The sequence below is a fragment of the Furipterus horrens genome, unplaced genomic scaffold (genome assembly GCF_987537825.1).
Source record: "Furipterus horrens unplaced genomic scaffold, mFurHor1.1.pri manual_scaffold_7, whole genome shotgun sequence".
NCBI classification, from domain to species: domain Eukaryota; kingdom Metazoa; phylum Chordata; class Mammalia; order Chiroptera; family Furipteridae; genus Furipterus; species Furipterus horrens.
The window spans coordinates 131,731,848-131,744,229 of record NW_028327177.1 but is presented as its reverse complement, the minus strand read 5'-3'; positions in this window follow the sequence as shown (position 1 = coordinate 131,744,229).

The following is a 12,382-nucleotide window of genomic DNA, read 5'->3' as shown; positions in this document are numbered from 1 at the left end:
TGTCTCATCCCCATGATTCTGGAGAGAAGTGATGCAAATGTGCCTTCTACCTGGCAGTCAATCTGCTTCCCACTCCTCCGTGACAGGTGGCTCCCAGACAGGTAGGCTGGTAGAGCTGGGCCTTCTTTCACGCTGTCAAGGAGCAGCGGCCTCCTGCTAGTTGACAGCCACAGCATCACCATCATGTTGAAAGTCTCTCTTTCTTTTAATTCCCCTAGCCGTGAATCTTTTAGGGATTTGCTCCTGCTGTGAACAAGGCTGTTGCAGGTTGGCAGAGGTCTGCTGTGGTCTGCTTATCCCACTGAAGTGTGTATCCATCTGTGTGGGGCATCTGTCTGCATTCTGTCATCTGACCTGTCTGAGGCCAGACACCCAGACTTCCCTTAGGCAAGACAGGAATGAAGCCTTGAATGAACCTCACGTTCACATGGTGCCTCATTCTATTTTTTCTGTCAATAGCGTGTTTCTCCAACTTTAATGTGCTTACCCAATGGCCTGGGATCCTTATGAAAATGCAGATTGTAATTCATAAGTTCAGCCGTGGGCCTGAGATGCTGCATTTGTAACACGCTCCCGGGAGATGCTGATGCTGCTTGTCTAGGAAGGACACTCTCACGGGCAAGGCTTTAATCAGCACATTTCAGAGTCCACTTCAGATCTTATCTCTGGGTTCCCATGAGAGCCTAGCTGTAATTTCCCCAGCGTCCATGGTAGTATTTTCCTGGCGTTCCAACTAGCTCTAAGCGTACCACCTGAGACTGGGCTCTCATTACCCTAAGCAGCAATACCTCAAATGCTAAAAAATATATGTTGAGCTAAATCAAGGAAAAGGAACAGAAGCAAAACTCAGTGCAACTTGCTTCTTGCTTAATTATTAGTAAGTCGATAGATTGATTAACAGATAGACCCTTATCCCTGTTTTATTTCATTCCTGATTTAATATTTTGTGATTGTCAGAGCTTCCAGTAAGGGAATAAAAAAGATAATTAATTCCATTAGATCCAATTTATTTCAACCTAACAAACCAATTATTGAACTAAGTGCTTTGGAGACACCAAGAGGAACAGACACAACTTTTTCTTCAAGGGCTTTACAATGCCACAGAAGAGCGGATGTGAGTAGGACAGGTAGAAGATACCCTCATGGTAATATATACAGAGACACAGAGTGACACAGAACAACTTTGATTATATCCACTGAGTGCTACTGGATAGGCAAGAGCAAAAAGAACTTTATGGTCTTGCTACCCCAAGTGTAGACCATGCAGCCCATGTAGCCCAAGTGCAGTATTGGTATCACTTGGAAACTCAGGAGTAGCAATTCTTGGACCCTACCCCAGAATTACTTAATTACAGTCAGAGAATAGGCCAGCAATCTTTGCCCTTCCAGGCCCAGCAGGTGTCTCTGATGGACAATAAAGTGTGAGAACCACTCGTATAGAATACGTTAAGTACTATCTCTAGCCAATGAAATAGAAATGAAAGGGAAATAGAGTAGTACTATGAAATAAAAGAATAATATAAACCACATATATTTAAATTTCCTAGTCCTGCATTAAAAAATTTTAAAAAACAAACAAATGTAATTAACCCAACATACCCAAACTATTATCAACATGTAATCAATATAAAATCACTAGTGAGAAATTTTATATTCATGCTTTTTTGTAATAAATGTTTTGTGAGTAAATTCTATAAGTACACTTTGCACTCATAGAACATCTGAACTCAGACTAGTCACATCTCAAGTGCTTAGTGGTTACATGTGATGAGTAGCTACCATACTGGACAGGGCAGCTTCAGATGCCACTATTTCAACTGTGGTCCCTGGACCTCCAGCATCAGAATCACCTAGGATATGAACCAGAGTCTGTGTTTTAGCAAAGTCTCCTGGTAATTTGTGTGCGCTTTGCATATTGATGAACACTGCCTTTGAAGATACTCAAGTCTCTGACAGACAAAAGTATTTCTCATCTTCTTGCAGAGAAAAGACTTCTGAAAGTAAGTACATGCCTCTCAGAGCTTCCAACTCTCTGCTGAGTCCGTTCAGTCCTGAGCTCTAAGACCATGCTGGCATCTAGGGGTCAGCGATGCGGAAGAGGGAAAACCAGCACCCCCACCAGGAAATCCACAGGCTGTTTGAGAAATCCCTAGGAGTCCAGGAATATCTGAATTTTCATATTTAAAACTGTGCCAACCCCCTCCCCTTCTTCCTGCCTATTTGCTGGGGATTATATGAAAATGTAATCATTATGCACAAAACTAGCTGTTTTGGACAGAAATTGATAGTGTAGAAATTTCCTGAGAAGAGTTGGTCTTCGACAGGAAAGGATAAGGCAGAGTTCTGGAAAGATCGATTAAAAATAAGTAAATAAAGGAATCAGTTATGCAGCTGCCTACAGGAAAGATAAATCACACTGTAAAAATAGGTAAGGTAATCAAAGTAACTGAACGATGCTATCTCAGTCCCTGGACTGTAGGAGGAAGGGAAAAAATAAACCAGTACTGTCAGCCCTTAAAATACGTTGACCAAGAAGTAATGACCTAAAGAGAGAAGATGAGAATCTGTAGTGAACTTCTTCCTTCTCTATCAGGAACCAGAGGAGTGGGATAAGGCTGTTTCTCAGCAATCCAGGGGGCTTTGGCTAAAGGACTCAGCGAAAGTCTCAACTTTTACTTAACGTCTTGGTGTGTAGTTCTCAGATTATGAGTTAACAGGTCTGAAAAGACCTATTATTGGGAGAAAGCGAGGGAGTGGAGGGATAAGGAGCTAGACCTGGGGCAGGGTCGCAAAAGCAAGGTGTTTTAGGATTCATTCATGAAAGCACATGTCAGCTCTTCTTTTCATGCCCAGCCTAGGTCCTCTGGGAAATGCTAAAAGACCGTGCTTATCAGAACCTGGGTACATAATCTTAGCTATAAAGGGCTGAGCACAAAGACACAAGTTCAGCTACAGATGCATCTTTGAGACGAGCGCAGCTAAGAGCAGGCATATTTGGGAAATAAGTAAATGCAAGTTTTTGCTTTTTATCGGTTCATTCAAACTAGAGGTGGCAAACCCCTTTTAAAACTCTCATAGAACTTTTTAAAAGTCACCCCAGGCTTACATTTAAAAAAAAAAAAAAGTTTTTCTGTTGATGTAGTCCCAGGCAAGGCCTTTTTAGGAAACAAGTGATGTCTCTTATTACTGCTTAACACATTCCCAAAGCACCAGCTCTCATTTATGCAGCGGAAGTCCAATGAAATAATTTCTCATTTTTTTCTGCCTTAAAGGGCCCAAAGTTGTATATAACCAAACCGCATAGCGCAAAACTTCCCATAAGTGCTGGCTGTGCTGAAAAAAAAATCAAGTGATGTGAAATCAAAAACACAAAAGAACTTCAATTACAGCTACTGAGACCAATTTTGGCCTCTGACAGGCAGGTGTATTTATGGGTCACGTAAAAGTTGCCGTGTTTAGAATGCAGCTCCATGATTCCTGTGCATGTAATCTCACTGAGACTGTGCTGAACAAAATGTGCACAGGCCTCTCTGAATGATCTACTTGCCAAATGATCTATGGGGCTTGGAGGCTGGGGTTAACTTCAGCTGTGAAATGAGTAGCCCAGGGAGAATCCAGACACCAGCTGGGATGATCAAGGCAGTCTTAACTATGACTTGCCTCTGGTCCACGTCCTCAGGCATTCCTGGCCAACTCACCCATGCCTTATATCCTGGACATGGGCTTCAAACACGAGCTGTCACTTTAGACCCTGACTCAGAATGTCTCCTCCAGACACCAACACACACAGACACAGAGCAGCTTACACCGGTCCTGACTACTCACAGGGCCTCAAGTTTGCCATGCTGGCTCCTCTCCTCTGCTGCAAGGTTGGGTGTGGCATTCTCTCTGATTCTACTCTAAGCTCGACCTGGGTTTTCTCAGGCAACTTTTCAAATTAAGCCATCTTTTCTGGACCCTGAACTTCCTTTTGCCATTAGGAATATATTTAAACTGTAAATAGTGGCAAACATCTCTAATTGACAAGAAATTGCCCTTCCTGAAGGGATGAAGAGAAAATTACAGAATAACAGACTTCAATGGTTAAAAGGCACTGTTTGGTCAAATGTAAGAATCGCCGTAACTCCCAAAGACCCAAATGACAGCTTGTTGGGAGAATTAATATATATCAGTAGGTACAATATTGCGTTTTTCTCAGAAAACTTGGCTTTTCAGTATGTGGGAAAGTGACATGTAACAGTCACAGAGTTATAACCCTCCTTCACATTTCTACAACATGTCCTTGTGGTGAGGTTGGAGAGGAGCTCTTTCTAGAAGACAGTGTGGTCTCCTGCTCCAAGAAAAATGAGTTATATCTTTCAAGTGTGTTTTAAGTTTCTCTGGGTCTGATTCTGAACAATTAGGATGAAAACATGAGACTGGGTGCTAGCAGCATAAATCACCAAAGCAGGATGGAGGAGCCAGAGTGCACCAACTTGGAGACAGAAGATGTGAGATGCAGCCTGTCCACTGCTGGCTGTCCTTGGGCTAATCTTACACACATCATAGTCTCAATTCCCCAATCTATATAATGGGTATGTATCCACCTTCAGGACAGAGTATGGATTGCAGTAGACAGATGACACCTGTCAAGGCACTATAACAACTGTAAAGCACAAGACAAGCAGCAGTTATAGCTACAAGTGGGTGGAGCTATTCTTTTCATATTTAGTTGTAGACAGAGATAACCTGGTGTTCTTCTCCCAAGGCAAAGCATTGAGACCCGGGCATCAGGGAATAAAGCTCTAATTCTCAGAAAACTCTGTCCTACCTGATGAGGATGTAGGTCATGAGCTTAGAGGGCTCAGTTTGATTTTGTGATCATCATCCATAATATCTTACAGCCAGAACTGATCATTATACTGATGTGCACAACTGACCAAGATCTCAGAGGGGAATGGAGAGGAGTTAGCCTCATTCTGGGCCATGACACAAAGCAGCCAACCTAGTGGTAAAATAGCAGCATGTCCTTCCTGAAGGGTAAATTCAAGAAGAGGGACACATGTGTACTTAGGTACAATCTGTAGGTACAATAAGAGGTTGTTTAAGAAGGCAGTTTCTCAAATGTAAAATATAATATTACTTAACAAAAAGTATAATCCAAATTATATAATTTGCTAATAACAATTTGTTCCCAACAGTGAAGGAGAAGAAAAGATGTTAGTGTCGGGCAACTGATGTACATTTTCATTCTTAATCTTTATTACAACTTGGAAAGGGGAGTATCATTGTCTCCATTTTATAGATGAAGACACTGAGGCACTAAATAACTGGAACAAGTTCAAACATGGGCTATATCTGAAGCATGTGTTGTTCTAGCAACACTATCACTGGTATCAATGCCATTGTCATTCTCTCCATATAAAGCACAAAAGAATAAGTATCGAACAGAATATAAATAGCACATTAGGAGAGTAAGATTGGGAGAGATTAAGTCTTTCTTGATTTATAGAAGGTTTTTAATAGAAATGATGGGATTCAAGCAGGGCTTGAAGAAAGCAGACAATTGACTGAGTAGCTAGCTAAGTACTCGGCAAGATGAGGACTGCTCCTTGATTTGGACTTGAGGAATTACTCAGTCTCAGAACAGTGAGAGGGGAGTTACTGTTCAGAAATTGTTCAGTGAGGGTGTTTCAGGTCTGCCTTCCCCACAGGCAGTTCTTCAGCCCAGCAGGTTCTCCAATAAATGGTACAGCTTTCATTCTAAGCTAGACAACAGATGATAGAAGCTGGGCCTATCTGATAGAGAGCCGGGGAACTGGGTGTCAGTCTGGCTGATCCTTGGTCTCTGCCTCTAGGAAAGCATACAGACCTCCCTCAATTCCACCAGAGACTGGGCCACAGAAGGCCAGGAGCCCCTACCTCTCATCACTCCAGTTCATAGAACATGAAGTTGTCAGCATAATCATAGCACAGCCTCTGTGGTCAGAGAAGGTCCTTCGAGAAATCAGGTCTTGTTGCTTGTAGGAAGTGTATGTCTACTGGCCAGGCTGTTGTTTAATGAAAACCATGCTATAAAAAATATGAACTAGCTCCTAAATTATGTCCAGATGTGGAGAAAGCCCTATAAACATTGGCTGTCAATTTGTTCAAGTCATCCAAAAAACCTACCTAAGATTGATTATAAAAACCCATAAATATGTGAACTGTGCTCCTCATTTTTTAATTTTTTCCCCAGCATCTCACATGTTATTTGCTGCTCTAAATGCTTCTGCAGAGATTACGACAATATGGCTCATCTATTATTCCAGTCAAATTTCAATTGTTTACTGTGATAGTGATTATGTATAACATCATATATGAAAATTCTTAAATTACCCCAAACTAATTTTTAAAATGCAACAGTTTAGTTAAGAAATAAGATTTTTTAAGTAAGTGCTTGAAATTCATCTTCTTCTTTCCTTTATGTATTTATTATATAAAGTTGCCACAAATTAGGCCCGAGAGATAGAGGTAAAGGAATGCAAAAATCTGTAATGAAGAAGCTTGAAAACTTGACTGAGTAATCTTGGACATGTTCCTTATGCTCCCTGTGTGGAGGTCTTTCCATCTGCCAAACGTGAATGATAAAATAATATACCAAGGATTTTCATATGAAGAAAATAAAACAGTGCTTCTGAGCATGTGCTTCTGAAACTGTAAAGGATCAAAGGAATGCAAAACATTATATGTATTGAGAAAGCACATAAGTTGTAAAAAATAACATGTTTTTGCAAAAAATAAAAAGTATATACTGAAAGACAGTGAGAAACAGAAAAAATTGCTATTAAACATGGCAGATGTCCCATGTGTGTCTTTTTTTTTTTTTTTGCAATAAACTCTTATAAAATAATAGCAGAGGAATTGAACAGGGCATTCCAACAGGACCAAGAGGAAATGAAGAAATGGCAATAGTAGGGAGGAGGTGTGACAACATTTTTGGAAGTTAGAATGCAAACAGATGATTGGTACTAGAGCTAACAGAGTAAAAGAAATTATATGTAAAGTACCTGTGGAAGGGAATACCATGGAGAAAAAACAGCCTGACCTTTAATCCTGAGAATGGTATAGGCCTTAGAGGGTACAGGCCACGAGAAAGGTTTGAGAGAGGCATGCATGTGACCACAACTGAATTATTGTGAAAATCTGCAAAGTAAGCATAGAAGTTCTCACCCACCTCACCACCCATGTGAAACTTCTTGCCTACAAGATCAAAATGCCTCCACATAAAATACCCCCTCGTCGATAATGGCATTTGGTTATAATTCCCCAACAAAAACTTTTCTCTGCTTCAAATCACTTTATAAGGAAGCTTTTAACACAAAGCTTTGATTGATCATTTTTGTGCCTCTTTCTTAAAAATGAAATGGGAAGCAAAGTAGCACTAACAATTGAAAGATTTTCACATAAAGAAACAGAAACCAAAACTAAGAAAAATAGAAACCCAAAAGAAACAGGGAAAATGTGAAGTTGAATTAGATAGATAAAAATAAAACAAATTTAAAACAAAAACTATTATACCCCATGAGAGATGAGAAGATGTTACAAGAACAAAACACTGTAAAAAACAAAAGTAATAGTTTTTAAAAACTCATAAGTATTGAAATCTTATATCAGGGATATTTTTCAAAGGCAGAAGGCTTTGAATTTAAAAAGTTTAAGAAAAAAAGCAGAAGAGAGAGAGATTAAAAGAAGAGACATGATAGGAAAATGAAGTCAAAGTAACACACTGTATACCTTAAACTTCCACAATGTTATATGTCAAATATTTTCAATTGAAAAAAATTAAAGGATAAATAACAACGTTTCAAATAATAACAGCAATTCCAAAAGGGGAGAAAATTCCAGTACTGAAGGACAGGCGTAATCAAAAGGAAAGGACTAATTGAGTTTCCAAGACCAAAAAAAACAACAAAAACAAAAAACAAAAAACACCAAAAAGTCAAAACCATGTCTCACACAAACACACAAACATACACACACACACACACACACACACACACACACACACCATGCACATCATAGTGATATTTCAGAACAGTGAGGATAAAGAGAAGACTCTAAAAGCTTTTAAAGATAGAAAGGTAGGTTACATGACATAGAGCAAGATTCAGAATAGCATAGAAGGTTTAACAGCAGCATAGGAAACTAAAAGAGAAAATTCTGATTTTCAACTTGCAATTCTTACTCAGCCTAGGTGCCCATCTGTAGGTGAGTGGATTAAAAAACTGTGGTACATTTACCCAATGAAATACTATGCAGCAGAAAGAAAGAAGGAACTCCTACCATTTGCGACAACACGGATGGAGCTAGAGAGAATTATGCTTAGCAAAATAAGCCAGGCAACGAAAGAAAAATACCATATGATATCACCTAATAGAGGAAACTAATGAACAACACAAACAAATGAACTGAATTGAACAAGGAACAGAATAAGTTATCAGGGGGGACAGGGGAGAGAGAGAAGGGGGATAAGTAGGGGAAGGGTCTAGTCAAAGAACATGTATAAATGACACATGGACATAGACAACGGGGTGGGATATGATTGTGGGAGAAGGGCTGGGCGGGGGGGGGGGAGCCAAGGGGGAAAAACGGGACAACTGTAATAGAAAAACAATAAAAATTAAAAAAAAAAAAGAAGAAAGTAAGGAAAACGCAAAACAAACAACAGCAGCAAGCCCTTTCTTTTCATATCCTTTCTAAAGGGCTTGCAGGAGGGCATGGGCTGCCAAAAATGGGTGCCAAAAATGGGTGAAAGGAAACCAGTCTCTCTTGGAACAAAAATAAAGGGGGGGATTTCTGGAAGAGGGTGATATAACCTGCAGGGCATCTCAAGAAAGTCTGTAGTTGCTGGATTTATTAGAACATTTGAGGAAAATCTTGTAAGAGGTGCATAGCTTAGTTGGTAAACAAAATAATTAGGTAAATATTAATTCCATCATAAATGTAAGTTACATAAAAACAGAAACAAACATCACTCAATTTGGCAGAAGATATCATTTATGTAGAAATAACAGTGTAAACTCTGGTGACTGGGAGAATGAAGGGAGAGGAATCAAAATGGGGACATGTGCAGGTATAATAAAATAAATCCATATAAACCATAACAGGAAGTCCATAAGGTTTGACCTTGATAAGTAAAAAACCCCAATGCAATCACAAGTTTTAGAAATGTGGAGATACAGATCAGGGAAAAGAATTCGAGTAAAAAAGGTATGTGTCATTATACTGTATGAGTCAAGAGAGGAGAAAGATTTTTCACTTTAAGTCCTTCAGTGCCATTTGATTTTAATAACTATTATATAATTTGATGAAAAGATAAACAGTTTTATCAGAACTGGGTTTGATTCTTGGGTGACTCAGCAGTTGTGACCTTGGACAGCAGAACTTCTCTGCGCTTCAATGTCTTCATCTATAAAATGGAGATAATAACAACTACCTCAAAGAACCGTTAGAGAGATTATCTATGGAAATTCATAAAAGCATAACAGGATGCTTAGAATTCTGTAAATGATCAAACAAAAAAATATGTTATCATCATTTTACCTCCTCTTCTCTGTCTTCTGTCCTCTTTCCCTTGAACTAAGAGCTTTAATTGGACACCAGAAGCTCATCAGGTTCACAGTGGGCAGAACCCGGTACACTACCTCATCTACTGCTTAAAAACGATTTGGAAAATATATAGCTGTTTTAATCCCAGAAGCTTAGCTGTGTACTAGGTCTACTTAATGCAATAAAAAGAAACAGTGACAGGGTAAGAGGCTGAAAGAAAATGTTAAGACACCAAATAGTGTCTACAGGTTATAAATTATTTCCTAAGGAAAGTAATTTTGCAAAGGTCAGTGATTTGACATATAGTCTGTCAACAGACTCCACAATGCAAAAGTTACATTAAATGTTGCCTAAGCTCTTTCTTAAAAGAAATGCACACAAATAACGAAAAAGAGGAAAGAAACCACTTAACATTTAATGTTACTTCGGAGGATTGAGGCCATAATGTTATGTGGGCTAACTGTAATTGCTCCAAAGTACAGCGGTACCACTTAGTGCGGAGAGAAATGAAATGGAAGATTCCGAAGAACGGCTGTAGCTGCTAGAATGAGAAAAGTGAAGAGTGTGGTTATACTGCCCACATGCTAGTGTCTTTCTATATATTTGGGCTCCGTTTAAGCCGTGTCAGCCAGCTAATGTCACCTGGCACGGGCCCACTCCAACCCCAGAAGGAGGCCCAGGGGAAAGCTTCTCGCTGTCACAGGATTCCTGGTCAGGATCCTATTTTACGCTGAATGACAGCAGGAGCGTAGCAGAAATCCCTGGAGAAAGCTGCTGTTTGTCTCCGCTGCAAACCCAGTAACTCTTCTTCACAGCTTGCAAAACACATCATTTGTGATTTCTCTCCTATTCGAACCCACTGATGTATCCCTGGCATGAGAGACAGAGGTCTGAAGGCGATGGCTCTCTCCCCCAGTCCTTGGACATTGGCAAGTGACCACAAGGCTTACCCTTGTCCACTGCAGCTTCCACACACCAAATTTAGGGTCTCTCTTTAACGCACTCTGGTGTTAGCAAAAATTCCTGTTTGATGTCAAGAGTAGATGCTGCTGTCACTGTACCAGCCTCGAGAGAGCTTCTTCTGACACTTGCAAAGCAGCCAAAACTAACTTCTTGTTTGAAGCTTTGGAAAGTTCCAGAAACTTTCTTTGGCATACACATCCACAGTCCCCTGTATCTCCTGACTTTCTCTGTGAAGTCTGTAGCACCATCATCCCCCAGGGAAGGAAGGTACTTGTGTTATTTTTAGCCTCGTTCAAAGCACGAAGTTTCAGAAGCGTCAAGAGGGACTGAAGTTTCCAGGAGTGGTGAGTCTCTTCTGCAGAATTATTCAGATATTCAAAGAAGGGGCCAAAAATGAATGTCATTTTCAAAACAGCAGTGAAGCTCCCCCTCCACACAAATTGAGGTATATTGCCCCAAATTTGTCTAATAACATGTGCATAGATGCATATGCCATGTTACAGATATCCTACTTTCTATCATTTATTGAGCTCCTACTATGCACCAGGCTCTTTGCTCTAATCCTCCTGACAACCCAGTAAGGTTGTTGCATTTACACTCTTGTTTATCGAGACGGAGTGATATGTCCAAGGCCATGAGACACATATATGACAGCACATATTCAAACTCTGGAAAACCTGTATTAACCTGTGCTTTGATGTCTTGGGGTCTTGCTGGCCTGTGGGGACTGCCCCTCCCAGTGTTAGTCAATTCCTAGAGATAGCAGAGGACTGGCCAATAAGCAAACCATCCATATGCTAACCAACCTGTCCAAAGCCCTTAACCCATGCACCCCATTTGCCTGGGCTCTTACATTCACAGCCACCATTTCCCTGCCCTTTTCCGCCTAGGACCAGGCAGCAAACATCCAGAATAGCCTGAGAGGCCACTGAAAGCAGCCCATGCTAAGCCTGCTTACCCTGCCTCTCCCGTTCCTTCTCATGGAAACCACAATCAAGGCTTTTGCTCCTGTTTTTCCCTAGTTCCTTCTGCCCCTTAACCAACCCGGAGCTTCTGCCACGGAGCCCTGCACGGTGTGGTGTGCTTCTTCTCCTGAGAACTATAAAAAAATTGTCTTTCCAAGGTCAGTCATTTTTCGATCTCTTATTTAGGCCTCACCATACCTAAGTAATAATTTAAAATAATAATAAAACCTACATTTAAAAACAAAGCCGACTCCAAAGTTCAGTACTTCTTCATGGCACGGCTTTGCCCAGTGTCGATTATGTGCTACTCACTCTACGCAGCAGGACCTGGGCCAGAAGGAGGCAAGCAGGGCCCCCAGGGGACAGAGCTTCAGTGAGGAGGCGGCACCCGCAGGCCCACCCCAGTGCCAACCCTGCACAGACCCAGCCCCAAGAGTGAGTGCTGCCTCTAACCCGGGCACCTCGCTGGTCTCTGTAGTCTCAGCCCTGGTGCCCAAGGGCTGGGGCCGCAGAGCTGAAAGAGCCAGATTCTGCACCCTGTCTGACGGAGCAGAGAGACGAAGAAAGCAACAATTATAGACCAGTGTGCTGGCTACTGCGTCAGAGGTCTGCACTGGAGCGGCGGGAGCCCCAGGGAGGGACTTCTCGCTCCACGTGTGCGTGCGAGGGAGGAATGCACGCAGGTGGATCCTTCGCAAAGGAACCCCCTGACAGGCAACTTGAGGCATGGCTCCCCATACTGTAAGGGCTGTGGATGCAGATGTGCTAACATACATGTAAGTCAAGTGTTCTATATTAGCAGTGGAATTTTTATTTCCAAATTCCAGAAGACAAATTAGTTAAATTACACCCCATCTCCCTCTGTGATCTTTCAAACATTTCAA